Source organism: Hyla sarda, chromosome 8, assembly GCF_029499605.1.
Source record: "Hyla sarda isolate aHylSar1 chromosome 8, aHylSar1.hap1, whole genome shotgun sequence".
In the NCBI taxonomy this organism is placed as follows: domain Eukaryota; kingdom Metazoa; phylum Chordata; class Amphibia; order Anura; family Hylidae; genus Hyla; species Hyla sarda.
In genome coordinates, this window is record NC_079196.1 from 205,495,722 (window position 1) to 205,521,770 (window position 26,049).

Here is a 26,049-nt window from a genome sequence, read left to right on the forward strand (position 1 = left end):
CTTGCCCCTCTAATAATGGGACTACAGCCTGTAAGGTAGACAGCACACCTCTATGAGACAGACCCTGCACCACTAATAATAGGACTGCAGCCTCTGGGGTAGATGGCACACCTCTATGAGACAGACTCTGCACCTCTAATAATAGGACTGCAGCCTGTGAGGTAGACAGCACACCTCTATGAGACAGACACTACACCTCTAATAATGGGACTACAGCCTGTGAGGTAGACCACACACCTCTATGAGACATACTCTCAACCTCTAATAATGGGACTACAGCCTGTGAGGTAGATGGCACACCTTTATGAGACAGACTCTGCACCTCTAATAATGGGACTACAGCCTATAAGGTAGACAGCACTTCTCTATGAGACAGACCCTGCACCTCTAATAATAGGACTATAGCCTGTAAGGTAGACGGCACACCTCTATGAGACAGACCCTGCACCACTAATAATGGGACTGCAGCCTGTAAGGTAGATGGCACACCTCTATGAGACAGACCCTGCACCTCTAATAATAGGACTGCAGCCTGTAAGGTCGATGGCACACCTCTATGAGACAGACCCTCAATCTCTAATAATGGGACTACAGCCTGTGAGGTAGATGGCACACCTCTATGAGACAGACCCTACACCTCTAATAATGGGACTACAGCCTGTGAGGTAGATGGCACACCTCTATGAGACAGACCCTGCACCTCTAATAATGGGACTACAGCCTGTAAGGTAGATGGCACACCTCTATGAGACAGACCCTGCACCTCTAATAATGGGACTGCAGCCTCTGGGGTAGACGGCACACCTCTATGAGACAGACTCTTCACCTCTAATAATAGGACTGCAACCTGTGAGGTAGACAGCACACCTCTATGAGACAGACCCTGCACCTCTAATAATGGGACTACAGCCTGTAAGGTAGACCACACACCTCTATGAGACAGACCCTGCACCTCTAATAATAGGACTGCAGCCTGTAAGGTCGATGGCACACCTATATGAGACAGACCCTCAATCTCTAATAATGGGACTACAGCCTGTGAGGTAGATGGCACACCTCTATGAGACAGACCCTACACCTCTAATAATGGGACTACAGCCTGTGAGGTAGATGGCACACCTCTATGAGACAGACCCTGCACCTCTAATAATGGGACTACAGCCTGTAAGGTAGACGGCACACCTCTATGAAACAGACCCTCCACCTCTAATAATAGGACTACAGCCTGTAAGGTAGATGGCACACCTCTATGAGACAGACCGCACACCTCTAATAATAGGACTACAGCCTGTAAGGTAGACGGCACACCTCTATGAGACAGACCCTGCACCTCTAATAATGGGACTGCAGCCTCTGGGGTAGATGGCACACCTCTATGAGACAGACCCTGCACCTCTAATAATAGGACTACAGCCTGTAAGGTAGACGGCACACCTCTATGAGACAGACCCTGAACCTCTAATAATGGGACTACAGCCTGTAAGGTAGATGGCACACCTCTATGAGACAGACCCTGCACCTCTAATAATGGCACTACAGCCTGTAAGGTAGATGGCACACCTCTATGAGACAGACCCTGCACCTCTAATAATAATACTACAGCCTGTAAGGTAGATGGCACACCTCTATGAGACAGACCCTGCACCTCTAATAATAGGACTGCAGCCTGTAAGGTCGATGGCACACCTCTATGAGATAGACCCTCAATCTCTAATAATGGGACTACAGCCTGTGAGGTAGATGGCACACCTCTATGAGACAGACCCTGCACCTCTAATAATGGGACTACAGCCTGTAAGGTAGATGGCACACCTCTATGAGACAGACCCTGCACCTCTAATAATGGCACTACAGCCTGTAAGGTAGATGGCACACCTCTATGAGACAGACCGCACACCTCTAATAATAGGACTGCAGCCTGTAAGGTAGATGGCACACCTCTATGAGACAGACCCTGCACCTCTAATAATAGGACTGCGGCCTGTAAGGTAGATGGCACACCTCTATGAGACAGACCGCACACCTCTAAAAATGGGACTACAGCCTGTAAGGTAGATGGCACACCTCTATGAGACAGACCCTGCACCTCTAATAATAGTACACATTTGTCTTTGTACTTTTGACCTGGTTTCCTACACACACATTTGACACTGTTTGAATTATATTTTATCATGGGCTCATCCAACCACAGGACATGGTTTCAGTAATCCAGTAAATGTCTGCTTGTCTTCAGCAAACTGCTTGTGTTTTTTTTTTTTTTGTACGTGATCTTTAGAAGCTTCCTTCTGGGACAACAGCCATGCAGACCAATTTGATGCAGTGTGCGGTGTATAGTCTGAGCACTGACAGGCTGACTCCCACCCCTTAATTCTCAAAGACAACCTCAGGATATGATGCTGAGCACGTGCACTAATCTTACCCACGATGCTGAAGCTCAGTTTCAGGGCATTGACAATTTTTTGGCCTAGGTCATCTTTCTATGGAGCATACATTCTGCTTTATATAGAGCATAAACTCTCCATCTTTCTATAGAGCATAAACTCTGCAAACAGAGTCTCAAAGCTCTAGAATCTCACAAACGGCAGAGCTGTACTCTCATTTGTCAGAGATTTACTAAGCAAAATGTACCAGATGTCGTAGCACCAACTGAACCCAATGCAGTGCAAAATGTAAGCCAAACAAAACCTTATAGGAAATATATAGTTTTCGATTTATTGTAAAGTTTATATAATCAGCCTCCTTCAACAATGAATTGATTAGAGACTGTGCCTACATACAGTACATGGATGATTCTAATCCATTGATTTTGGGGCAGGCAGTGAACAATTTGAGTGAATAGTGTACAGCACTGTGGAATCTGGGTGCGCTCATAAAACCGTGGTATGGGTGGGTTCAAACGCTGACTCCGGTCGGCTCATTTTTGCCTTACATAGGTTCTCTAACCGAACCTTAAACTGTGGTATACCATGGTTTTTAGTCCGGTCAGAAAACCGTATACGGGGCAAAAATGAGCCGACCGGAGTCAGCGTTTGACTCCGGTCGGCTAATTGAAATGAATGGGGTTCGGACCAGATCCGGCTGGGATATGAGAGCGGATGGTTTTCGCTCCTCCCAACCGGAACCAACACCTGTACACTACAAACGTAGTGTGTACCCACCCTTAACTAGATATTGGACTTGCTGAAAAGCTTTTAGGGGCCAAAGCTATGAATCTAAACTCATGAACATTCCATCTTTTTGTTACCATGAGCTATGTCTTTCTTTGACTTACTAGTGAGGTCATCCACCACTAGTGACTTATACAGTGATATCTATAAAAACATAAAACTCTGCAGAATCCGCATTTGACTCACTTTAAACGTTTAATTAAAAAAAAAATGTATATTATCAAGACACAGACAGAACTATTTCCTATCCATCCTTTGTTAGAATTCATTGTAACCATTGAATCAACTAGATTTACATAAATTATTCCATATAATAATTGGAGAAGAGTGAATATGGAGGATGTTAGTCTTAGATCATTAGCAGCACGTAGCATGTGAGTAGAGGGAGGAAATGAGGTAAGAGATGTAGGGAGGTGCAGCACCATGGAGAGCTTTTGTATTCTATATTATACAGTAGGTATTATACAGAGACATCAGTGTAATACATAAAAGATATGCCTCGTAAGAAAAGGGAAGATTGGGGGGGGGGGTTCAAAATGGTGACATGAGCAAGCAACAAGTGATTACAATATAAAGAATGTAGGAGATTTAACATGTCTAACATGGAGTAGGAGTCTAACATGACCTCAGGACAGTGAGGATATTAGGTTTAGGTAGGTTTTTTAGATGGCAGAAACACAGGAAGTTCAGTGGTTCAGTTTCAGACAGCAAGAGGACATGATGTTAGAGATAATGGACAGACAATCACTGGTTCTGTGTAATAGTGCAGGAGTGATGTCACCGGAAGATGTGTATTATGTAATGATGATGAATGATGATGGTAGTCAGGAAATGAAGCAGAACAGGAACAAGAGGATATCCGGCTTTTCTCTGTATTTATACAACTATTCATCCACCTTCACCTTAGAAATATGGAGGACATTACAGAACAGTACTGAGCAGTCTAAGATATGAATGAAGCACTGTGGCAAGATCAATAACCACAGTCAGCATGTGTAGTCTCTGTGAAGTTTCTGTTTATTTCTGGCCCTTTCCAATGTCCATAGACATAAGCAAAAGCATAATCTGATCCCTCAGTCCATTTTGTAAACACAATAAGAAGATACATTTTTCTTAGACTGGATTATGCATTATAATCTGGGCCTTTTAGCAATTTATGTAGCCTGCGTTTGGACCCAATCCATTTTGTGGATATCATTTTGTAGGTGAGGTTGCCATGATTAAACAGTATTCAGACAATGTTTCAGATTTGGTCTCACTTGAGCTTAATACAGCGGCATCACAATCTCCCCCCTTCCCACTGGTTATACCTTTAGATATACAGAGAAGCATTCGGCTTGCTTTCCCCGCGGTCTTGCTAAACTTTTCACTCATTTTGAGGATGTCAGAAATCACTCCCCCTTAACCCCTTAAGGACCGGGGGTTTTTCCGTTTTTGCATTTTCGTTTTTTGCTCCTTGCCTTTAAAAAATCATAACTCTTTAAATTTTGCACCTAAAAATCCATATGATGGCTTATTTTTTGCACCACCAATTCTACTTTGTAATGACGTCAGTCATTGTGCCCAAAAATCTACGGTGAAACGGGAAAAAAAATCATTGTGAGACAAAATTGAAAAAAAAAACGCCATTTTGTAACTTTTGGGGGCTTCCGTTTCTACGTAGTACATTTTTCGGTAAAAATGACACCTTACCTTTATTCTGTAGGTCCATATGATTAAAATGATACCCTACTTATACAGGTTTGAATTTGTCGCACTTCTGGAAAAAATCATAACTTCATGCAGAAAAATTTATACGTTTAAAATTGTCATCTTCTGACCCCTATAACTTTTTTATTTTTCCGTGTATGTGGCGGTATGAGGGCTCATTTTTTGCGCCGTGATCTGAAGTTTTTAACGGTATCATTTTTGCATTGATAGGACTTATTGATCGCTTTTTATTCATTTTTTCATGATATAGAAAGTGACCAAAAATGCACTATTTTGGACTTTGGAATTTTTTTGCGCGCACGCCATTGACCGTGCGGTTTAATTAACGATATATTTTTATAATTCGGACATTTCCGCACGCGGCGATACCATTTATGTTTATTTTTATTTTTATTTACACTGTGTTTTTTCTTTTATGGGAAAAGGGGGGTGATTCAAACTTTTAATAGGGAAGGGGTTAAATGATGTTTATTCACTTTTTTTTTGCACTTTTTTTTTGCAGTGTTATAGGTCCCATAGGGACCTATAACACTGCACACACTGATCTTTTACATTGATCACTGGTTTCTCATAAGAAACCAGTGATCGATGATTCTGCCGCATGACTGCTCATGCCTGGATCTCAGGCACTGAGCAGTCATTCGGCGATCGGACAGCGAGGAGGCAGGTAGGGGCCCTCCCGCTGTCCTGTCAGCTGTTCGGGATGCCGCGATTTCACCGCGGCTATCCCGAACAGCCCACTAAGCTAGCCGGCATGGTTTCGGTTTCACTTTAGACGCGGCGTTCAACTTTGAACGCCGCGTCTAAAGGGTTAATAGCGCGCGGCACAGCGATCAATGCCGCGCGCTATTAGCCACGGGTCCCGGCCGTTGTTAGAGGCCGGGCCCGAACCGCTATGACGCGGGGCCACGCCGTGGCCCCGCGTTATAGATCGGGAGTGGACACATGACGTTCCAGTACGTCATGTGTCCTTAAGGGGTTAATCATTCTCTTCTTAAAGGGGTTATCCAGGAAAATACTTTTTTTTATATCTCAACTGGCTCCAGAAAGTTAAACAAATTAGTAAATTAATGCGGTAAGAAAGGAGGGATAGACCTGGCACTGTTACAAGTTTATAACTTCGATGCAGAGGAGACTCCCGTCAATGCAAACAGCTATATGTACAGCCAGCATTAATGATCCTTGGTGTGTGTGGTGCTACACAAGCTTAGCTATCACCCACCCGCTTGTTTGCCATCTTTATCCACCTCCCTGTTTTTCTGCCATCATACAAGCATGAAATAAAAGCACCTTCAAAAGAAATTGCCTGGTGTCCGAGGTGAGTGCTCCAATGCACGTCTGTTTTTTTTACTTGTGAAGAAATTAGTAAATGACTTCTATTAAAAAATCTTAATCCTTTCAGTACTTATGAGCTTCTAAAGTTAAGGTTGTTCTTTTCTGTCTAAGTGCTCTCTGATGACACGTGTCTTGGGAAACGCCCAGTTTAGAAGCAAATCCCCATAGCAAACCTCTTCTAAACTGTACAGTTCTTGAGACAGGTGTCATCAGAGAGCACTTAGACAGAAAATAACAACCTTAACTTCAGCAGCTCATACTCAAAGGATTATGATTTTTTAATAGAAGTAATTTACAAATCTGTTTAACTTTCTGGAGCCAGTTGATATATGAAAAAAAGTTTTTTCCTGGATAACCCCTTTAAGTCTTCACAAAGACAGAATTGCTGATAATACTCAGAGGATTCCTTCTCTACAACTGCATTATTTTTTAACTGGAACATTGAACTGCAGTTTCTATTGTCTTGACCATTTATCTGAAAAAACGAAATAATTTTTTATATCACATACACCCCCATTTCCTTGAAATTAGTCATTCTAAAATCCAATATTTTACATAAATTATAAACATTAAAGATTCTTGAGGAACAAGTGAACATTAAAGGAAAAACAGCAGGGTCATCCACACTAACCTGAATATACAGGTAGATATTGTGAAGGATGGTGATTCAAACTCTTCTTACCGAAAATCAGTGCAGCCATTAAGTCAATTTTCATCTTGTTGCTAATATGGTTTTTACTTAGCTGCACTGGAAGGCGGCTGCTGCTGTATGCGTAATGCTTTCTCCCTCCCATTAACCATGCCCCCCTTTTGCAGAAAACACTGTCCCCATTACAGACATGCTGAGGAAGAGCATGGAGCAAAATTATGTGCCTATGGGCGGGGTTATCAGCTGCAACTATTTTCCCCACTAAGGCTGGCTTCACATCTCGTTTTTGTAATACAGTTCCCGTATACCTTTTCACTTTGAAAACTGTATGGAACCGTATTGAAAACCGTATGCCAAACAATACATCAGGTTGTGTCCGTTTTACATCTTGTACGGTTTTGTCAGGTTTTTTTCCCGTAGCCAAAACCGTAGCCAACCACGGTTTTTGATCTGGGTGAAATAACATATTGAAACCGTATACTTTTTTTTAAACATGGGAGTCAATGGGAACCGTATGTTCATACGGTTCCATCCGGTTTGCACCATACAGTTTTTTACTTTGCACATGCGCAGTGCACACCAAAAGTTTTTTTCTTGGAATTTCAATCAAACAAGTGAAACTTTATTCATAATGGAGTCAAAAGTCAACTGATGCTACCGGACATAATTTTTCAAGCCGTATACTGTTCAATTTGTACACTCATTTTGATACAGTTTAGTCCGGTATTGAGGAATCAATTTTTCATCAAAAACTTGAAATGGGGACTATATTGCAAAAACGTGGTGTGAACCGAGCCTAAGAAAAGTTGAATCAGCATTACTCGCCTGTATATTTAGGTTAGTGCAGGTGACTCTGTTGGCAGTTGTCCTTTAAAATGAGTTAATACAATTTGTCATACATGTTTTAATAACCAATGACAGAAAGTGGCAGACTCTTACTGAACGTCTGTGCTCATTTTCAGGATCTAACACTGGAAATATGGCTTTGTTCCATGATCTCTGTTATTCCAGTGTGGATATACGGCTTCTCCTTGAATACCATGACTTTTACTCATCTGTCCTTTGGTACTTTAGTTTTGTGATGTCCATTGTGACCTTCCTGGTGGGATTGGTAGGAAATGCAGTTGTCATCTGTTTTATTGGATTTATCATGAAGAAACACAAGTTTAGATACTGGTTTCTGAATTTGGCCATTGCTGATTTCTTGGCTCTTCTGACCTTACCCTTCCATACCATCTCAACACTTAAAGGCACCTGGACATTCGGGCCGCACATATGTAAACTTTATCTCGTCTCTTCATTTGCTAATATGTATGCCAGTATTTACATTCTTATCGCCTTAAATATCGCCAGAGTATTGTCTGTAGCAAAACCAATGTTCCACCTCAGATTCATCTCTAGACGTTTCTCTGTTAGGATCTGCTCTTTAATCTGGATAATTACATTATTGTTTACCATTCCAGTGGTCTATTATAGTGGTGAAGTGAAAATCGGAGAAGCAACATTATGTGGTTTTCTAAGTACTATGTCATTTAGTTCTCCAGTAGTCAACAATAAGTATAATGTCAGCAGTGAGAACACTACAAAAGGCATCTCTGTCTCTGACATCTACACCAAGTTAAACCCTTATATTGAACGATCATCGGATACCTGTTGTGGTGGTGAGTTGACAATTGACTTATGGAACCATATGATGTTTACATCAAAGCGGATTTCAATACCTTTTCTTATCCTTGCATATTTTATTCCCCTTGGTATTGTAATAGTTTGCAATGTAACTATAGCTGTGCATGTGAGAAAATCCAAGACTGTTAACCCCCATAAGCTCTCACAAGCTCTCATCATCATCATGGTGTATTTTATAACATGGACTCCACTAATCATAGCAGAGATTATATTATTTATTGCTGTTCAAAATATGAACCTTATAACCTTGTTCAATATCCTAACATTCATGCCACTTTTGATAAACATTGCATATACACAAAGCTGCTTAAACCCTATTGTGTATGTGTTATCTGGTGGGAGAATGCGCACAGGACTTTCTGATTTCATCAGTAGCATCATAAATATCTACAAATGAATGGACAGGATTACATGCCATCGTTTAGATCCACTATGCTCCCACAGGATAATATCTTGCATGCTTTGTATGAATAATTGCTTTCCTTCTTAATAGACATCCTAATTTTCTAGTTTTTTCTTTGAAATGTCCATGACTGTCCTACTTCTAACTAATCTAGACATTGGGCTTTTCAATAAGTTTAGGATGCAAAGCTAGGAATCTAAACTCATTAATATTATTCCATCTTTTCGTTATCGTGAATTCAGTTCTTCTGTGTCCATCCTGTGAGGTCTTTCACCAGTAGTGGCTAATACAGTGATATCTATAAAAACACATAACCTTCACATTCTCAATACAATAACATTTTCCAGAATATTTGATCCATATAAATAATTCCATACAATAATTAGAGAAGAGATTCAGAATATGGAGGATGTTAGTCTTAGATTATTAGCAGAACAAGTAACAAGAGAATAAGTAGGCTGAGACAGAGATGAAAGAGGAGATGTAGGAAGGTGCATCACTCTGGAGAGTTTTTGTATTCTCTAGTGAATGGGCACAAGTGCAGTGATTGGCATGGGTTAGAGGAATCAGAGAAATGCACAAAAGATGAGCCTGGCTGTTGTATTTAAGAAAGTTTGGGGAACAATCAGTAAGCAGTTTAATCAAATCAGGAAGATAATGAATCAGAGCAACAATGTGATGTTTTTGCTGTTTCCATGGTAAGAAAAGGGAAGTTTTCAGAGATATGTTCAAAATGTAGGTGACATGAGCAAGCAATGAGTGATTAAAATTGAATGATTAACCCCTTAAGGACTGAGCGTTTTTTCGTTAGTGCACTTTCCCTTTTTCCTCCTTACCTTGTAAAAATCATAACCCTTTCAATTTTGCACCTAAAAATCCATATGATGGCTTATTTTTTACGCTACCAATTCTACTTTGTAATGACATCTGTAATTTTACCCAAACATCTCTGGTGAAACCAAAAAAAAATCATTGTGCGACAAAATTTAAGAAAAAACACAATTTTGTAATTTCTGGGGGCTTGCGTTTCTACTGAATAAATTTTTTGGTAAAAATGACACCTTCTCTTTATTCTATAGGTCCATATAATTAAAATGATGCCCTACTTATATAGGTTTGATTTAGTCTTACTTTTGGAAAAAATCATAACTACATGCATAAAAATGTATACGTGTTACCCGAGCGCTCCGGGTCCCCGCTCCTCCCCGGAGCGCTCGCGGCGTTCACCTTGTCACAGCGCCCCGGTCAGACCCGCTGACCGGGAGCGCTGCATTAATGTCACCGGCGGGGATGCGACCCGCGTAGCGGGACGCGCCCGCTCGCAGTTCGCATCCCAGTCTCCATACCCTTCCTGTCCTCCGTCGGTTCAGTCCCGGCGCGTGCGGCCCCGCTCCCTAGGACGCGCGCGCACCGGCTCTCTGCGATTTAAAGGGCCAGTGCGCCTCTGATTGGCGCCTGGTCCAATTAGTGAATACACCTGTGCCCTCTCTATATAAACTCACTTCCCCTTCCCAGCATTGCCGGATCTTGTTGCCCTTGTGCCAGTGAAAGCGTTCCTTGTATGTCCCAAACCAGTGTTCCAGACCCTCTGCCGTTGCCCCTGACTACGATCCTTGCTGCCTGCCCTGACCTTCTGCTACGTCCGACCTTGCTCTTGCCTAATCCCTTGTACAGCGCCTATCTCAGCCGTCAGTTGGAGTTGAGTTGCTATCGGGTGGAACAACCTGGGAGTTACCTGCCGCTGCAAGTCCATCCCGCTTTTCGGCGGGCTCTGGTGAAAACCAGTAACCCCTTAGACTCCGTTCCCCTGGTATGGCCCACGTCATCACCCCACTGACACAGAGGATCCACCACCAGTATCCTCACAGTATCCGGATCCTGACAATACGTTCAACCTCTTAAGGATCAAGGACGTACCGGTACGTCCTGAGTCCTTTTGCTTTCTATAACACGGAGCCACGACGTGGCCCCGCGTCATAGCGGGTCGGGCCCGGCCTCTAACAACGACCGGGACCCGTGGCTAATAGCACACAGCACTGATCGCGGTGCCGCACTCTATTAACCCTAACTCTAAAGTGAAAGTAAATCACTGCCGGTTAGCTCAGGGGGCTGTTCGGGATTGCCGTGGCAAAATTGCGGCATCCCGAACAGCTGTAGGACCCGAGGAGGATCTCGTACCTTGTCCCCTGGTGTTCGATCGCCGAATGACTGCTCAGTGCCTGAGATCCAGGCATGAGCAGTCAAGCGGCAGAATCATTGATCACTGGTTTCCTAAGAGAAACCAGTGATCAATGTAAAAGATCAGTGTGTGCAGTGTTATAGCCCCCTATGGGAACTATAACATTGCAAAAAAAAAAAGTGGGAAAAAAAGTGAATAAAGATCATTTAACACCTCCCCTAATAAAAGTTTGAATCACCCCCCTTTTCCCATTTAAAAAAAAACTGTGTAAATAAAAATAAACATATGTGGTATCGCCGCGTGCAGAAATGTCCGAATTATAAAAATATATCATTAATTAAACCGCACAGTCAATGGCATACTCGCAAAAAAATTCCAAAATTCTGTATTTTTGGTCACTTTTTATATCAAGAAAAAATGAATAAAAAGCGATCAACAAGTCCGATCAATACAAAAATGGTAACGCTAAAAATTTCAGATCACGGCGCAAAAAATGAGCCCTCATACCGCCCCATATACAGAAAAATAAAAAGGTTATAGGGGAAGATGACTATTTTAAACGTATAAATTTTCCTGCATGTAGTTATGATTTTTTTCAGAAGTACGAAAAAATCAAACCTATAAAAGTAGGGTCTCATTTTAATCGTATGGACCTACATAATAAAGGGAATGTGTACTGCGTAGAAACAGAAGCCCCCAAAAGTTACAAAATGGTGGGTTTTTTTCAATTTTTTCCGTTTCGCCATAGATTTTTGGGTTAAAATACTGATGTAATTACAAATTAGAATTGGTGGCGCAAAAAATAAGCCATCATATAGATTTTTAGGTGCCAAATTGAGTTATGATTTTTTAAAGGTAAGGAGGAAAAAATGAAAGTGCAAAAACGGAAAAACCCCCGGTCCTTAAGGGGTAAAAATCTTCTGACCCATATAACTTTTTTATTTTTCTGTGTACGGATCTGAAGCTTTTAGCGGTACCATTTTATATTCATCTGACTTTTTGATTGCTTTTTATTCATTTTTTCATGATATAAAAAGTGACCAAAAATACGCTATTTTGGACTTTGGAATTTTTCTGCGCGTACGCCATTGACCGTGCGGTTTGATTAATTATATATTTTTGTAGTTCGGACATTTACGCATGCGGCGATACCACATATGTTTATTTTTATTATGGTTACATATTTTTTATATGGAATTTGGGAAAAGGGGGTGATTTAAACTTTTAATAGGGAAGGGGTTAAAGGAGATATCCAGTACTGAAAAATGTATCCCCTATTCTAAGGATAGGGGATACGTTTTAGATCATGGGGGGGGGGTCCGACTGCTGGGGCCCCCACAATCTGGGGCCCCGGCAGCCTGCGGGATTGGGGCATGTTGACCACCGCACAAAGCGTCGGCTGACACTCCCCCTCAATACAACTCTATTGCAGAGCCGGAGCACTGCCTTCAGCAATCTCCGGCTCTGCCATAGTGATGCATTGAGGGGGCGTGTCGGCCGCCACTTCATGTGGTGATCGACACCCGCTATCTTGCCAGCGAGCCAGGGCCTCATACAGGAGATTGCAGGGGGCCCCAGTGGTCGGATCCCCCGCGATCTGAAACTTATCCTCTATCCTTAGGATAGGGGATACGTTTTTCAGCACTGGACTACCCCTTTAATGGGTGTTTTTTTTTTTTTACTTTTTATTCAACTTTTTAGGGGACTTTTAGGAGGAATCATTAGATTCCTCATACAGATCAATGTGGTTTCATACAACCACATTGATCTCTGCACACTGCGCTCGATTGCCAGGCTTTATCATTCGCAGTGCAGCGGCCAGCACAGGACATGAGGCTACCTCAGCAGTGGATCCCCCCCCCCCCTCCTCGATTGTGCTGCGGGGGGGGGCGATCCATCCCACTGGACAACCAGGGATGGTTTAAATGTTTCTTTAGATGACAGCGGCGATCTCCGCATGTCGGCTTTTAACACCAGCCTCCAGCTAAAGGAATCTGCTGGGGGCTGGCTGGTATGGCGCTGGCTCAAGTCGGGACGCCAGCACCATACAACGGTTTCCGTCTCAGGACGAGCCGGCTCGTTCTTATATGGCAACCAGTTAAAGAAGAGACATGAGTCTAACATGTCCTCAAGAAAGGGGGGGGGTGTTGGATTTATAGCATACATCCAGTGATGCTGTCAGGATATGTATTTACTGTAAATTTTCATGCAGCCACCTGAACTTGAGACTTTTGCATGACTACAGACGTTCAATGTGTGGATTTGGTAGAAACCTTGTAGACTTGCATGCGACTTCCGCAAAATCCGAACATTCATCTCCCGTAGTCTCGTGCAATTCTCCAGCTTGAGCTCGAAGTGGCGGCATAAAAATGTAAGCCTATATCTTGTCATCCAAGCCATCATTGGAGTTGCATGAAACACATAGGGATCTTCTGGCACTACTATCCCTTACTACAGCTCTAGAAAAAATGAAGATGGCACTCACCACTTGATGAAGAAATAATGATTTATTTCATGTGTGCAGGTACAAACATTGGGAGCAGGAAGCTGAAAACAGGTGCAGGAGCGTTACTTGAGACTGGAAAGTTTCATGCACACGGCACTTCCTCTAGCCAAGACATGCTCCTGCACCTGTGCTCAGCTCCATGCAGCCACTGTTTGTACCTGCACGCATGAAATTTATCTTTTTTCTTCATCAAGTGGTGAGTGCCGTCTTCATCTTTTCTGTTGGTTATTGCTTTGTCATTAGAATTGCACTTTAAGTAGCAAAGTAGATGGTGGAAACCGAGGAAATCCATATTTGAAAGGTTACGTTTTAGATAATGAGGTGAACAAATACAAAAACTAATCGGGGCTAGTTATTCCTAATGTTTTCCTAGATCTGTTCCTGGACACCATCTCTAACACCAGACACCAAGTTTCACTGCCTCTCTAAATATCCCTATGATAACCAAGATGAAGGTAGATTAACCTAAGCAGAGTGTACAATAATATGCAGGGTGGGCCATTTATATGGATACACCTTAATAAAATGGGAATGGTTGGTGATATTAACTTCCTGTTTGTGGCACATTAGTATATGTGAGGGGGGAAACTTTTCAAGATGGGTGGTGACCATGGCGGCCATTTTGAATCCAACTTTTGTTTTTCAATAGGAAGAGGGTCATGTGAAGTTAACAAACAAAACCACCGCTATTGGTCTGACACTAACCCACATTGGATAGATCCCTCCAAGACTGTTGGAACACAAAAATTGATGGTATGGTGTGGTATATGGGGTACAAAGATAGTGTGGCCATTCTTCATCAATGGAAACCTCAAGGCCACTGGATATGCGAAATAGCTACATGATGATGTGTTTCCCTCTTTATGCACTGAAGCTGGCACGTTCCCTGAGTTTTTCCAGCAAGATGGTGCACCACCACATTATGGGTGTCAGGTCCGAGCATTCCTAGATGAACAGTTTCCTGGAAAGTGGATTGGTCGTCGTGGGCCAGTTAAATGGCCCCCAAGGTCTCCCGATCTGACCCCCTTAGACTTTTATCTTTGGGGTCATCTGAAGGCAATTGTCTATGCTGTGAAGATACGAGATGTGCAGCACCTGAAACTACGGATACTGGAAGCCTGTGCTAGCATTTCTCCTGCAGTGTTGCTATCAGTGTGTGTAGAGTGGGAGTACAGGGTTGCATTGACAATCCAACACAATGGGCAGCACATTGAACACATTTTATAAGTGGTCAGAAACTTGTAAATAACTCATGAAAGAATAAAGTTATGTTAAAACCAAGCACATCATTGTTTTTCTTGTGAAATTCCCAATAGGTTTGATGTGTCACATGACTATCTTCCTATTGAAAAAACAAACATTGGATTCAAAATGGCCGACTTCAAAATGGCCGCCATGGTCACCACCCATCTTGAAAAGTTTCCCCCCTCACATATACTAATGTGCCACAAACAGGAAGTTAATATCACCAACCATTCCCATTTTATTAAGGTGTATCCATGTAAATGGCCCACCCTGTAGATCAGAAGAAGAACCATAGGGAAACTAAGACCACATATATATTTTATATTTATCTTATTCCTTATGGTGGAGCACTTAAAGTTAGCTATGCATTAGTAAAGATTTTGTCCAGATACCACCATCAAATTTTCTCTAGGCATGACATTTACTGCAAAACTTATTCCTGTCACTTTTGTAGGCACTCTTCAGTAGCATATCCACATGTAAAACTATTGGTAATGTAACTAAAAATATAACTTAAAACATCACTGTCATTTGAATAAACTTTTGAAATATTGTCCAGACATGTCAAAATTTACATTGCACCTGCTATCACAATTTATAACCCTGTAAAGTGCGTTGCTAGCAATCTTCAATCCCCAGCCAGCCATTCGGTCCGACCTTTTCACTCTATGAAATTTATGCAGGTTGAGTTTAAGTGACCGCCAAGAATAAGCTGTGCACTTCACCCGGCTGCAACTTAATGTCGGAAAAGTTGAACGCACTACAATGTAAACTTTTGACAGGTTTGGGCAACTTGTCATATGATAGTTACACTTATATACATAAAAAAAAAACATTTCCCTTTTGACATGCAATTTTTAAGTGGGGTTATTCTTTAGCTTTTCTTTTGGGATCTCAGAGTGCATTTCTATTTGACCTCACAAAATACTTTGTATTGATCGCTGTGTAACAAGTCCAAAGTGAATAAGGATGGATGAGCAAATATTAATGGGTTTAAATTCTTTTTGTTGTAACTGTTTACATAACCAACGACTCTTACTGAATGTCTGTGCTCATTTTCAGGATCTAAGGCTGGAAAATGGCTTTGACCCATGATCTCTGTTATTCCATTGTGGATATACGTCTTCTCCTTGAATACCATGACTTTTACTCATCTGTCCTTTGGTACTTCAGTTTTGTGATGTCCATTGTGACCTTCCTGGTGGGATTGGTGGGAAATGCAGTTGTCATCTGTTTTATCGGATTTGTCATGAAGAAACACAAGTCTAAATACTGGTTTCTGAATTTGGCCATTGCTGATTTCTTGGCTCTCCTGACCTTACCCTTTTATACCATCTCAACTCTTAAAGGCACCTGGACATTCGGGCCGCACATGTGTAAACTCTATCTCTTCTCTATATGTGCTAATATTTACGCTAGTATTTTCATTCTTATCTCCTTAAATATTGCCAGAGTCTTGTCTGTAGCAAAACCAATGTTCCACCTCAAATTCAATTCCAAACGTTTTTCTCTTTGGATTTGTTCTTTCATCTGGTTTATTACAATAGTGTTTACCATCCCAGTTGTCTACTATAGTGGTGAAGTGAAAATCGGAGAAGCCACATTATGTGGATTCCTAAGTACTAAGTCATTTAGTTCTGTAGTAGTCAACAATAGCTATAATGTAAGTAGTGAGAACACTACAAGAGGCATCTTAATCTCTGACATCTACACCAAGTTAAACCCCTACATTGAACAATGCTCATCTGACATATGTTGTGGTGGTGAAGAGACTCTTAATTTTTGGAACCATATGATGATTACTTCAAAGTACAATGCAATACCTTTTGCTATCATTGTATATTTTATTCCCCTTGGCATTGTAATAATCTGTAATATAACTATAGCTGTGCATGTGAGAAAATCTAAGACTGTTAACCCCCACAGGCTCTATCGAATTGTACTCATCATCATCATGGTGTATTTTATAACATGGACTCCATTAGTCATAGCAGAGATGATATTATTTAACGCTGTTCTCAATATGAACCTCATGACCATGTTTAGTGTCCTTACATTCATGCCGCTCTTGAGGAACATTGCTTATACACACAGCTGTCTAAACCCTGTTGTGTATGTGTTATCTGGTGGTAGAATGCGAACAGGACTTTCTGATTTTGTCAGTAGCATCATAAATATCTATAAATGAATAGATAGTATTTGACCAAATGGGAGTCAATGGTTCTGTATTATGCCTGTGTTGTGTCCTTCGTTGCTTGCCTTTGAATAGACAAACTAATATCCACCTTCAACAATTTGACAGATTTTTTTCCTTTTCATCATTTGTTAGAATTCAGTAGAAATATTGCTTCAAATATATTTATTCAAATTATTCTAATAATTGAAGCTAAAGTTCAGATTATGGAGGTTCTTAATCTCAGAGCATGAACAGAACAAAGATTAGGGAGGTGCAGTACTTTGGAGAGCTTTTTTTAAGTAAGAATGATAATAATAAATAGTATTCTGTGAATGGGTAACAGTGATTGGTATGGAGTAGAGGCATCAGTGTAATACTTAGACAAATGATAAGCATGGTTGCTTCATTCAAGAAAGATTGGAGAACAATCAGTAAACAGTTTCATAAAAGTAAGAAGAGAATAAATCAGAGCAACAATAAGAGTTTAGGCTGTTTCTAAAGTAAGAAAGGGGAGGATTCCGGAGATGTGTAGTTGACATGAGCAAGCAATGAGTGATTCAAATATAAAGATTAACCCCTTAAGGACCAAGCATTTTTCCATTTTTACACTTTAGTTTTTTCCTCCTTGCCTTTTAAAAATCATAACCCTTATTTTTTGTGCCACCAATTCTACTTTGTAATAACATCAATCATTTTACCCAAAAATCTACAGCGAAAGCCCCGAAAAAAAATAATAATTGTGTGACAAAATTGAAGAAAAAACACGACTTTTGGGGGCTTCCGCTTCTACGCGGTAAATTTTTTTGTAAAAATGACACGTTCTCTTTATTCTGTAGGTCCATACAATTAAAATGATACTCTACTTATATAGGTTTGATTTTGTCGTAGTTCTGGAAAAAATCATGACTACATGCACGAAAATTAATACGTTTAAAATTGTCATCTTCTGACCCCTATAATTTTTTTTTTCCGCATACAGGGCGGTATGTGGGCTCATTTTTTGCGCCGTGATCTGAAGTTTTTAGAAGTACCATTTTTGCATTGATCGAATTTTTTGATTGCTTTTTATTCATTTTTTCATGATATAAAAAGTGACCAAAAATACGCTATTTTGGACTTTGAAATTTATTGTTTCATGATATAAAATGTGACCAAAAATACGTTATTTTGGACTTTTAATTTTTTTTTCGCGTACACCATTTACCGTGCAGTTTAATTAACTATACATTTTTATAGTTTGGATATTTACGCACACGGCAATACCACATATGTTTATTTTAATATGGTTAAATATTTTTTACATGGAATTTGTGAAAAGGGGGTGATTTTAACTTTTAATAAGGAAGTGGGTGTTTTTTCTTACTTTTTATTAAATTTTTTTTATTTTTTTTACACTTTTAGTCCCCTTAGGGGACTTTTAGGAGGAATCATTAGATTCCTCATACAGATCAATGTGGTTTCATAGAACCACATTGATCTGTGTGCTCTGCACTCGATTGATAAAGCCTGGTCCTGCCAGCCTTTATCATTGTCAGAGCTGCAGCAGCCACAGGACATTAGGTAAGCCCTCCTGCTATCTCTGCAGTGGACACCAGGGATGGTTTAAATGTCCCTTTAAATGTCATGGCAGGCAGGAATCAGCTTGGGGACAGTCAGTATGGTGCGGGCTCGAGTCGGGAGAGCCATACAACGGTTGCCGTCTCAGGACGAGCCAGCTCGTCCTTAGACGGCAACCGGTTAAAGGAGAGACATGAGTCTAACATGTCCTTAAGACACATAAGAAATATAAGAAGTTCAGTTTATTAAATGTCCTGTTTAGATATCAAGAGGAAATGACAGCAGACAGACAATCACTGGGTCTTTGTCATACTAATGTGTAATAGTGATGTCACCCAAAAGAGTGTATAATGGAATGCCAAATCTGATGATGATGGAATAAATGAATAATGATGATGGTGGTCAGAAATTGAAGCAGAAAATGATAAACAGATCCGAGCTTGTTATCCCTAATCTTTCCCTAGATCTATCCCTGGATCCCTGGATACTAACTTTAACACCAGTAACCACTAAGTTTTACTGTCCCTACAACATATAACAAAAATAATACTGAAATGTATTTAAATAGTGCCAACAGATTCCATAGCACTTTACAATTTTCGGGGTACAAATACAGTATCAAACAAGTGAGGGCCCTGCTGGTGAGAGCTTGGAGACTATAAGGAATGGGGTTTAGGCAAAAGACAGAAAGTGATTTATTAATACAATTTATTGATATAAAGGGATTCATTGGTACAAGAGCCAGGATTTATAAATAGTAGAGTGGAGGGGGGTTGTTACATAAAGGAGGGTAAACCAGTTACTAGCTAATCTCTGAATGTCTAAAGTGCAGTAAGCATAGGAGGAGACTGCTGCATTTGGCGCTTTTGATGTCTCCAAGACCCAAAGGTCTCAAAAGAGGGTAAAGTGATATTATGATAATCATGAACTGAAGTTTAACCTTGGCAGAGAAAAAAGTAGGTTCTTGGGACCAGAGGTAAGGGCATGAAAGAACAGAATATGAAATGAACTGATTTAAGGAACAAATCAACAAATACAAGTACTAACTGGAAACATGCTAAACTACTACAAGGCACTAGATAAGACAAAATGACAACAAATCCTGAAAACAAAAGAACATAGCATATGCTATAATCCGCACATGAGATGAGCGAAGTTACAGTAATTTTATTCGTCACGAACCAGTTCAGCTTTCAGGTGCTCCGGTGGGCTGGAGACTCTCTCCTAGGACTGTATCCACCTTTTCCAGCCCATCGGAGTGCCTGAAGGCTGAACTAATTTATGCAGGCTAAAGTCAGCAACCGCTGAGCAGCGAGGTTCGTGACGAATCGAATTACTGTAACTTCGTTCATCTCTAATCCGCACCATACCGCAAAACCAGAGATCTTCAATGTGGCTAAGCAATCAGGAAATCTACTCTAAACTAGCATTAAGATAGCAGTACTGAGCTGCTAATCCATAGTAACAGATCATCTTTGAAATTGTGGAATAGCAACCTTCCCAAACAAAATAATAAACAGGAGAAGACAGAATAGTTATTTGTAACGGAAAGTAGACCATACATTACAGTAGATCAAACATAAAAGGGAGATTAAAGACATGTAGGTAGTTCACTGAACAGATTTTTTTTTTCTGTTACAGATTTATAGTGGTTTTAAAAGGGGGAAAATGGTAGAATCAAGGTGTTATTGAATAGTTGAATAATCACTAGTATGGAAGGGTGAGAAGGATAGTTTTTTTTTTCTCTTGCTGCATCAAATATTGAAAGGTAAGGGGATCAATACTATTATCAGTTTTCTGCTAAATGTAAATATTGATTGAAATTTATTGACCTTGTCTATAAAAAAATCTTGTGTAGAAAATCTTGTGTAGAAAGTTCATGTGTGACATGTTCAACAATACATGTAATTGTATAAAAAAAAAAAGTGGGGATTATGTGTTAAATATTGACTATTTTCGGAATCCCCCTTTAGTTTGATTAATGCAGAATTAGTCCCTATTGTGTTACAGTGAGCCTGTATAGAAGACTTTCACCCTGCATTATCTCCCTCAAGTTGTGTACTATATAATATTATAATCTTCAATTTTATCCTTAGTGTAACCTGACTAATATCTCATCCTATGAGCTGCTTCCAGCTCCTGAAGTCCTGCATGTAACAGGTTTATTGGTTATTAGTGTAATAGCTAGATACACAGGAATGATGTAGACATAGCAAATACTACAAATGTAAACATTATGTCTATCATGACTATTGATCAGATACCCAGCCTGCATTTCACTTCATCTGTAGAAGCAGACAGGATCTTTTTATGTTTCATATTTTGTTTCTAGTTGTCTAAAGAAAATAAACAAGAAAAGTAACTTATATTTACCTATACTTTAGTTTACACTGTGACCAGGAGCCCACCAAAACTTTTGCCAACCTTCTCCAACCTTACTATAGCAAAATTTATACTTGGCATTTTTTGTAGCCTGTCACGCCCAATGACATATAACAAATAGTAGTAAAGCAACCACTTCCATCGACAAGCATTTTTTTTAACACCGGCATATCGGGTGGGGAAGTTCTGTATCTCCCAATGGGAATTAAAGGAGTACTGCAGTGTTTGACACTTATCCCCTGTGTTTTCCTGTATGGGGACCCGTGCAGCCCCCCATCCACCTCTCCCATAGAGATACATGGAGGGGCATGTCGGACATGTCATCATGCTACGGCTAACATGCCTCCTGCACAGAAGAGCCACGGAGGTGCCCTATACAGGAGATCGAGGGGTCCCAGTGTTCGGACACTTATCCCCTATCCTGCAGATAGGGGATAAGTGTCTAACACTGCAGATCTCCTTTAAGAGTCCATGTCTATTTCATCATACAGAATTCTTTCTGTTTATCACTGGGTAAAAAAATGTAAAGTAACTAAATAATAGAGACATAAGAAATGATCCTCTATTAGTATAAGATACATAATAATGCTAGGCATATTTATGTTTGCTTACTGTAGATTCCAAGCATATTCCAAGTGTCTATTACTCTTTCAGTAAAACAATACTTTTTCACAAAGCTTTAAAATTTTCCCCTTTACTAATTTCAGATTTTTCTTTTATAAAAAATAAAAAATATAAAAAATAACTTCCTCCTGTACATTGTTTAACATATTAAAATATTTTTTATTGTATCCCCACTCCCCAATGTTTTTCTTTAGGTTAAGCGAATTTCTTTACGTATGTTTTTTCACTCATATCGAATCTGCCCCTAAATGGGGACTTTTTATATGTTGTACATCTTGGCAACACATTAACCTTTCTAATATACTTATAAGAAAATTTTATTTTTATAGAAATCAAGGCTTAAAAAAATCATCGCTTTGTCCAAGCTGAATCACAGGCGTAGACAAAGACCAGTAAGTAAGGGTGGGCTAGTACTCCTCTGTGCTCTCTCCTGTCTAATAGTACTCCTCAGTGCTCTCTCCTGTATGATAGGACTCCTCTGTGCTCTCTCCTGTCTGATAGGACACCTCTGTGCTCTCTACTGTCTGATAGGACTCCTCTGTGCTCTCTCCTGTCTGATAGGACACCTCTGTGCTCTCTCCTGTCTGATAGGACACCTCTGTGCTCTCTCCTGTATGATAGGACTCCTCTGTGCTCTCTCCTGTCTGATAGGACTCCTCTGTGCTCTCTCCTGTCTGATAAGACACCTCTGTGCTCTCTCCTGTCTGATAGGACTCCTCTGTGCTCTCTCCTGTCTGATAGCACTCCTATGTGCTATCTCCTGTCTGATTAAACACCTCTGTGCTCTCTCCTGTCTGATAGCACTCCTCTGTGCTCTTTCCTGTCTGATAGCACTTCTCTGTGCTCTCTCCTGTCTGACAGGACTCCCCTGTGCTCTCTCCTGTCTGATAGTACTCCTCTGTGCTCTCTCCTGTCTGATAGGACTCCTCTGTGCTCTTTCCTGTCTGATAGTACTCCTCTGTGCTCTCCCCTGTCTGATAGCACTCCTCTGTGCTCTCTGCTGTCTGATAGTACTCCTCTGTGCTCTCTCCTGTCTGATAGGACTCCTCTGTGCTCTCTCCTGTCCGATAGCACTCCTCTGTGCTCTCTCCTGTCTGATAGGACTCCTCTGTGCTCTTTCCTGTCTGATAGTACTCCTCTGTGCTCTCCCCTGTCTGATAGCACTCCTCTGTGCTCTCTCCTGTCTGATAGTACTCCTCTATGCTCTCTCCTGTCTGATAGCACTCCTCTGTACTCTCTCCTGTCTGATAGGACCTTCTGTGCTCTTTCCTGTCTGATAGGACTCCTCTCTGCTCTCTCCTGTATGATAGTACTCATCTGTTCTCTCTCCTGTCTGATAGGACTCCTATGTGCTCTCTCCTATCTGATAGTACTCCTTTGTGGTCTCTCCTGTCTGATAGGACTCCTATGTGCTCTCTCCTATCTGATAGGACTCCTCTGTGCTCTCTCCTGTCTGACAGGACTCCTCTGTGCTCTCTCCTGTCTGATAGTACTCCTCTGTGCTCTCTCCAGTCTGATAGGACTCCTATGTGCTCTCTCCTGTCCTATCAAACAGGAGAGAGCACAGAGCAGTGCTAGCCCACCCTCACTTACCTCACTTGCCTGTGCTTCAGCTTGAACAAAGTCATGATTTTACAAGCCATGATTTCTATAAAAGAAAAAGCACATTTTTTTAAAGGGGTACTCCAGTGGAAAAATTTTTTTTTTTTTCAAATCAACTGGTGCCAGAAAGGAATACAGATATGTAAATTACTTCTATTTAAAAATCAGAAGCCTTCCAGTACTTAGCAGCTGTTATATGCTCCACAGGAAGCTGTGTTGTTCTTTCCAGTCTGACCACAGTGCTCTCTGCTGCCACCTCTGTCTGTGTCAGGAACTGTCCAGAGCAGTAGAGGTTTGCTTTGAGGATTTGGACAGTTCCTGACACAGACAGAGGGGGCAGTAGAGAGCTCTGTGGTCAGACTGAAAAGGTCTACACAACTTCCTGTGGAGCATACAGCAGCTGATAAGAAAGGAAGAATTAAGATTGTAAAATAGAAGTAATTTACAAATCTAGTTTTGAATAACTTACTGGCACCAGTACATTTTGAAAAAAAAAATTTCCACTGGAATACCCCATTAAAGGGGTTCTCCGGTGCCTACACATCTTATCCCCTATCCAAAGGATAGGGGATAAGATGCCTGATCGCGGGAGTCCCGCCGCTGGGGACCCCCGGCATCTTGCACGCGGCACTCCGTGACAGCTATCACGCCCCCTCCCGTAGGCTTGCATTGAGGGGCGGAGCGTGACGTTACACAGGGGTGGAGGCGTGATGTCACACGCGAACACGCTCCGGGGACTGATTACAAACGGGGTGCCGCGTGGAAGATCCCGGGGGTCCCCAGCGGCAGGACTCCCGTGATCAGGCATCTTATCCCCTATCCTTCAATGTTTTGCCAAGATGTACAAGAAATAAAAAGTTTTTGTATCTGACAGTGCCCATTTAAACCTACCTGTATAGATACGGTAATCAATGAGATTAACCCCATATGGCCGGCATTTATCATTGTAGGTGTAAATGAAGCATTTATCATTGTAGGTGGAAGTGAAGCATTTTTCTACACCTTTTTGTGTGCTGGTATTGTGTAGGAGCACCACATTTGTTAAATAGTCACAGAGCATTTGATAAATTTTGTGCAGGTAAACATTTTTTTCACAAACTTCTCTTTTCACATACACCAAAAAGCTAAGCTAGGTCTGGTGTAGTTTTAGAGACTTATCAGTGGCATTGCACCTTTTTTGCACCTTTTCACAAAAAGGTGCAGTTCCTAAAACCCTTCCATATCATGTGTATTGCCAAAATCAGTGGATTGAAACTCAAAATCAGCAGAAATGTGTAAACCAAAAGGCTTTTTTGCACCTTTTCTAGACACAAAAAAAAAACAGGCTAAAGACAATGATAAATGTTGGCCTATGTGCCTATAGGAAAAAACCATAGCCTTAGACTCAGGACTTCGCTGAATCGTTACATAACTTTTATGCTCCACTGTCATAGGACATGGGTAATGCATGTTCTTTACATGTTATTATTGAATTCACCTGATGTTTATTGTACAATTCAACAATTTTATTGTCTTCTCATATATAATATATGCATATCTCATATAATGCATATCCCACCTATTTGTATAATTGTTTCCTTTCTTTTATGATGTTTGATTGCTTTAACCAGAGCTTTTTGCACTCTCGAAAATAATGCAGACTTGTCCCTGCAACATTGTATGTTAAATTTTTTCCTGCTATAATTCTTTATTAAAAAAAATATTGAAAAAGAAGAGGAGATTATGTTTTCTGTGTCTTTATAGTATTATTTATCCATCTCTTCCTTCACATAAAGAGCGGCAGATAAATAGAGGACATTATATAGCAGTACTGGGCAGTCTGTGCTATGAGCTAAGCCCTGGGGTGAGATGTAATACCCACAGTCAGATTGTGTAGTCTCTTTACAGTTTCTGTTTTCTTTTAGCTCTCTCCAATCGCTTAACCTCCTACTTCCCTCTTCGCCCCTCAGCTCGTCATAGACTTATATGTGGGCAGCATGTTATCTTATCCCTCAGTGAGCTATTAGTTCATTTTGTAAACCCAATATCTATTTGAGCAGTTTTTAGAGTGAATAAAGGTTGGGGGTGGGGGGGTGAGGAACGTAAATTGAAAAGAAGAGTAAGAACTATTTTTCCTGGATGGACCTTCCACTATTTTTAGACACAATCTATTGTATCACTTTTTTGTAGGTGAGGTCTCCATAATTGAACACAGTGTTTAAGATGTGGCCTCAATTGAGCTCTGTCAGGATCCGGATAGGTAAGCAGTGAGGATACTGGTGGTGGATCCTCTGTGTCAGTGGGGTGATGACGTGGGCCATACCAGGGGAACGGGGTCTAAGAGGTTACTGGTTTTCACCAGAGCCCGCCGCAAAGCAGGATGGACTTGCAGCGGCAGGTAACCCCCAGGTCGTTCCACCCGATAGCGACTCAACCCCAGCTGACGGCTTAGACAGGCGCGGTACAAGGGACAAGGCAAGAGCAAGGTCGGACGTAGCAGAAGGTCAGGGCAGGCAGCAAGGATCGTAGTTAGGGGCAACAGCAGAGGGTCTGGAACACTGGCTTGGAACATACACAAGAACGCTTTCACTGGCACTGAGGCAACAAGATCCAGCGATACCAGGGGGGAAGGGGTTTATATAATGAGGACACAGGTGAATGTACTGATTGGGCCAGGCGCCAATCAATGGCGCACTGGCCCTTTAAATCTCAGAGAGACGGTGCGCGCGCACCCTAGGGAGCGGGGCCGCACGCGCCGGGACTGAGCAGACGGAGGATGGGACAGGTGAGGGGATTGAGATGCGAGCCGCGGGTCGCATCCCCACCGGTGACACTAATGCAGCGCTCCC

At 41.3% G+C, this 26,049-nt stretch overlaps 1 protein-coding gene across 1 annotated transcript in view; it reads left to right on the forward strand.

The window, feature by feature from the left end:
* Window positions 1–1,771: 1,771 nt before the first annotated feature.
* LOC130284453 (chemerin-like receptor 1) overlaps window positions 1,772–26,049 on the forward strand; it is a 36,373-nt gene continuing 12,095 nt past the window's right edge. Inside the window, exons 1-2 of the mRNA XM_056534809.1 lie at window positions 1,772–1,799; window positions 20,710–20,773. The gene's annotated coding sequence lies outside the window, so the exon portion shown is untranslated. The remainder of the gene's footprint in view (window positions 1,800–20,709; window positions 20,774–26,049) is intronic.